The following is a 6,000-nucleotide window of genomic DNA, read 5'->3' on the forward strand; positions in this document are numbered from 1 at the left end:
AGCTCGTAGAAATTAAGTATTTGAATCTTAAATCCCATCATAGCTCACACCGATATTTACAAATCTTAATTTCTACGCTACCTTCTTAAACCAACCATGCAACTCCAGTATGCCAAGGTAAATGAATAAAAAGTTACCACATTAACGCTGCGTATGTTTCATAGATTTCACTGAAGTTTTAAAATCTTCCTGTTGAGAGGTTTCTATTGAATTGTATAAATCGCTCGCACTTCTGTAAATAATTTGTGGCAATGTTAATTAAAAGTGGCTTTAAAAATATTTCTAAAAAGAACTATGGATGCCCATCATTACAAGTGCCACATTATATTTCTCTCGTGAATTTGTCTTTCATGAGAGTGGAGCAGTTTAGTAATTCATTTCGAGGAAGGTAATGCAGAGCTGCAATAAGAAAATCAGAGATTGTCAGAAGCGATACAAAAGGTGACTAGAGTCATGACAAAGAAATAGTGACCTTCCATTATCGATGGATGTATTATTTCATGCTTCAAAAGTACCACGTCCCCCACATAATGTTTTAAACATTGAAATATTAACCTGGTAATTATCGGTTACTATTCGAAGAACTTGAAAACCACCGAGAGAGTTGGCCGTGCGGTTAAGGGCGCGCAACAGTGAGCTTGTATTCGGGAGATAGTGGTTAGAACCCCACTGTTGGCAGCCCTGAAGGTGGTTTTCCAAGCTTTCCCATTTTCATACCAAGCAAATGTTGGGGCTGTACCTTAATTAAGTGCACGACCGCTTCCTTCCCACTTCTAGCCCTTCTAGACCTATCTGTGTCGGTGCGAAGTAAAGTAACTCGTAAAAGCTTGAAAACCATGTCCTTTGACTGCTTCAATGGCATCTAATGTAAATTATGCCACCTGCTTTCCAGATAGCGAATAAGTGAAATATAACGAAACTGGGAGACTATTCTATGAAATGTTGGAAATCACCTGAATAGAATACACAGTAGTTTGTTAGCCAGCTTGACTTCAACGCCCAGTGCATCTCTGTCGACATCTCTCATGCCGAAACATGTCTCAAGCTTCTATCATATTGTAGTAATATTTGAATACTGGTGTCCCATTGCTATCGGAAAGTTGAATATTACAAGTCCATAACAAATATACTAGTTAGTAATTGTAATGAAGGTATTGCCTAATATATGGACACTGATATTCCATTACTATCTTAATGTGCGCCAGTAGAACATAGCCGACAGATGTCACCCGAGCACGGCCGAGTATAATCGACAGATCTCATCCGAGCACGGCCGAGTATAGCCGACAGATCTCACCCGAGCACAGCCGAGTGGCTTCACATTGTCAGGCGCTAGACACAAGTCCATAGTTCAACATAGCCAGATATTCTTACTCTTATTTGTTTCATATGGTTATTCTTTGACATTGCCTCACTCTTAGGTCTTTTCATCGCGTAAGTTGGTCTTAACTTCTGTCTGTATTGAATTATGGGAACGACATTTCAGTGGACTAGCCTTCAACCAATGGCAGTGTCCATTCGCCCACCGTCAGCCATGATTACTATGATATAAACTTGCGTGACAAGGTCTGAACTTTTACCAATGCTGAAGGATGGAAACTTTTCCTGCTGTATTCTCCAGCATCTACCTGTACAAATATACAAGGATAACCCATTGTTTTCACAATCAATAGGTATATGCAGGTGGTTTATCTTGAAGACACAATAAGTTGGGTTGGATTATGAGTGTGGGATTTTGGTAAAGAAGAAAAGGATTACAAGAATTATTAATTGAATTTCAGAAGCGACAGCAGTTGTTACGTACCCATGCTCAAGAGGGAGTGTTGTCTAGTATTTTCCACTTATATATGTTGAGGCATTTACTAGAATAACACGCTGCAAAATTATTCGCAAGAGACTGCAATTTTAATTTACATATGTCCAAAGCTACTATGGGACAAAGTTAGCTCACATCTTAGATCTGAATTAACAAAGAGGTTATATGTCAATAGAATAAACAAGAGGAAATTTAAGATAGCCGTGGGCATAGGTAAAGTGAATCTGAAACATTAGTGAGTCCAGTGAGTCCTGGTTCAATAAAGAGAAAAGAGCCTTATTTACGATTGTGGAAAATACTATTAGTTAAGAATTTATGCAAGTGAAGGTTATGTTATTAACACTATTATTTTAGTGAAGCGGGTTGTGAAGTCGTAATACTGTGAACGTTTATTTGGCTGGCTATTAAATTAACTATCGTGTGCAGATTTAATATATTCTATGACCTAAAAGAAGCTACTACAGCATACACTCGTGACTTGGTTTTGTAGTTCAGCAAAGTAGAAAATTAACTCAGAATTTTTTTTTTTATGGTGACGTTTTCATCACTTGTTCTTTAAAATATTTACAGGCAAAACAATTTAGTCAAAAATCTTACATCTGTTTATGTAAGTTGATAAGTTTGCAGTTATTCTTTACCAACATATTTTCTCAGAATAACAATGATTATCTTTAAAATTAAGCTATTGGCTTCTCCAATTATTTAGAATACTACTGTGTAGCTGAAATTATACTCCTGTGCTTTAAGCTAACGAAGTTCCTCTGTTCAGTCTTAGCAAGAATAACTAAATTAGGAAATCAACTAAGAAAATTGAGCTTGTGGTACCTAAATGATAACAGCCGCAAGAGAATGAGAAGGAAATTGTATAGGGTAGTGTGAAAACCACCGAGTATCTTCCGGTATAAGAAGATACCCTCTACCAAGTGCCAACAGTCTCCTAGAGGGTGGATGAGCGGGTAGAGGTTAGGGCACTCTATTGTCCTTGGGACAGGAAATGGTCCAAAAAGGCGGATGAACCTACAACTGGTCAACGGTATTAGGATGCAGAAGGCAACGGGAAACCACTGCATTAAAGATCCTGAAGGATATCCCTTCGAGTTCATATGGCATGGCTCTGTTTAATGTAAAACTATTAGCCGGAGTTTCTATTCCCCCATTCGGATCTCCAGCGGGGAATGTTTTGAACGCTGCTATGATTAGAAAGCCCGACAGTTTTGGAAAGATCAAAGTGTATGACAACAAAGTTCGAATTGCTACATGGAATGTACGCAGCTTATATATGACCGGGAAGCTTGCAAACGTGGATGCAGAAAGATGCAGGCTGAAAATTGCCATTCTTGGGTTACGTGAAGTAAGATGGCCTGGATCAGGGATTCAGATTATGAAGGAAGGATCCTTGTACTTTTCAGGGGGAGATGATATTAACCACAGGTATGGAGATGGCGTTATTGCGTCATCAATGATTGCAAAATCAGTTTTTGATTTCGTTCCAGTTAGTGATCGAGTATTGTTACTAAGGTTGCAAGCGACACACCGACCTATGAATATCATCCAGATTCATGCACCAACTTCTGACAAAGATGATGAAGAGATAGAATCATTCTATGATACATTAAATGAAGCACTGAAACTTACAAAGAAAGGAGAGATAACACTGGGCATGGGTGATTTCAACTCAAAGATTGGCCTCGGTGCTGAAGGTGATATTGTAGGGAGCTATGTTCTTGATGAACGAAACACAAGGGGAGACAGATTGGTGCAGTTTTGCACAGAATATGAAGTTTTCGTTTTTAATACATTTTTCAAACTTCACCCTAGGAGGCTATACACATGGACTTTACCTGCAGATAATGAAGAAAAGACTGTCAGAAATCAGATCGATTTTATTTTAGTGAAACAAGACCATAAGAAATTCGTGAAATCAGTAAAAACCTAACCTGGTGCCGACATTAACAGTGATCACAACCCAGTAGGCCTAGTAATGGACTTTAAAATGCAACGCTTTAGAAACGCTCCAGGTTGTGCTAAAATATCAAGACGCATAGACATCAGAAAATTGGTCAGTTCTGATGTCAGAACTAGTGTTAGTGCTGCTATGGAAGAAAAGATGGAAGCAATAAAAGAGTCTCAACATATAGAAGTAGAATCCACATGGAACTCTATAAGAGATAGCACAACTCAAGTCCAGGAAAATAACATAGGATACGTCAAGAGCAGCAAAAAGCAAAACTGGATACTGAGAAATCCTGGAGCTTATGAATGAAATATAAAGACCCCGTCAAATACAAAAATCTACATAAAGAGATACGTAGAAAATGCAGAGAAGCAAAGGAATCCTGGATGTCTGACAAATGCAAGGAAATCGAGGAACTTCAGGAGAAGCATGATCACTTTAACCTATAGCTTCACAAACTTCTTTATGCCGTACCGGTAACTGAGTAGAATATAAAATGTAAGAGATCTAAATAGACACGCCCCGTCACCTACAATAGAAACAATGTTATGTGGCAACACTTCACCATTGATGTTTAGATCAGTTACTGACATTATGCTATGCGCGTGAAAAAATATGTTTTCACGCTGCAGTCTGTTATTTAGCTGTCTCCTTGAAATATCAAACACCAGTACGTTGAATCTTCTGTTATGAAAAATCGGTACTCTTCTTAGGAGGAATAGTTATCAATCAATCAATCAATCAATCAATAGGCTACTGATCTGCATTTAGGGCAGTCGCCCAGGCGGCAGATTCCCTATCTGTTGCTTTCCTAGCCTTTTCCGAAATGATTTCAAAGAAATTGGAAATTTATTGAACATCTCCCTTGGTAAGTTATTCCAATCCCTAACTCCCCTTCCTATAAACGAATATTTGCCCTAGTTTGTCCTCTAGTTCTATCACACTCAATTCATTACTGGTCGACAATATCCAAGTTGCTTCCGGTATCTCCTTCGTCAATATGAGTGACATATCTTCGAACCTTGGACAGCTGTGCTAATGACGCATGCGCGCTCATCACTGCGCAGAGTGCCTCCTCATTAATTCACTCATAAATATTCGTACATATAAATTGGTGTTCTGTGTCGTACATATAGGCCCCTCTACTGTTAATTGCATTTATTTTCGTTGAGGACTTCGTTGATTACCGTCTTGAAATACATGGAATCGGAGTGAATTGGCGCTGTTGGAAAGTGCCGCGGAGAATTTTGATTGGCAAAAGCCAAAGATTCACGCACGCATGGGAAGTATTTCATCTGGAAAATCCTGAAAATAGATATATTTCCGTTGACTTTTCAAAAATGCAAGATTTTTGCTGTGCTATGAAGATGATTTGGGGCATTGAATGAACATATATGTACAATTTTTTCATAAAAACTGAGATATTGAACACAAATGTAAAACTACATTTCACCCCTTTAAAATCGGAATTTAAAAAATTTCTTTTAATACAATACTTACGCTATAAGAAAAAAGTATGTAAATTAATACAAGAACAATAATTTTCACAAAAACGGAAATTTCACCAAAAATGTAAAATCACATTTCACCCTTTTAAAACAGGAATTTTTAAAAATCCTTTCTTAGTGTGCACCTACACTACGGTAGGAACACGTTCTCAAATTTTCATGCAATTATCTCCAGTAGCTTTTGCTGTGCGTTGATTATCAGTCAGTCAGGACATCTTGCTTTATATATAATCAGCAACGACAGATACATATTTACTGATATTAATGGAATGCATATCGTCCCCTTAGCCCTGCAGCCCAATACGATGTCGGGGATGAAGTGAGATGATATTTTACGACCAGATGCCCTTCCTGATGCAAACCTCAGTTCAGAAGATAATGAATATGAAATGAATGATGATGATGGTGAATGAAACTGGGTACAGAAGTGGAAGGAATCGACTGTGGCTTATGAATAGGACAGTCCCAGCATTTACTTGGGAGTGCAAAAGGGAAACCACAAAGAAAAGAAAAGAAATTCTCAAGACAGCTGACGATGAGGTGCAAACCCACTCGCCTGCTGAGTGCAGAGCTTGGCTCCATAGCCGTAGCATGTTAATACGCGCGACTACTCCACTCGGTTATACTATTACTGACATACCTGCCAACTTTTAGAAATAAAAAATAGGAAGATTTTTTAATTCTTGGATTTCATCAAGTGTATTGCGCCACGGTCTCGGTAA

This window comes from Anabrus simplex, chromosome 1 (genome assembly GCF_040414725.1).
Source record: "Anabrus simplex isolate iqAnaSimp1 chromosome 1, ASM4041472v1, whole genome shotgun sequence".
In the NCBI taxonomy this organism is placed as follows: domain Eukaryota; kingdom Metazoa; phylum Arthropoda; class Insecta; order Orthoptera; family Tettigoniidae; genus Anabrus; species Anabrus simplex.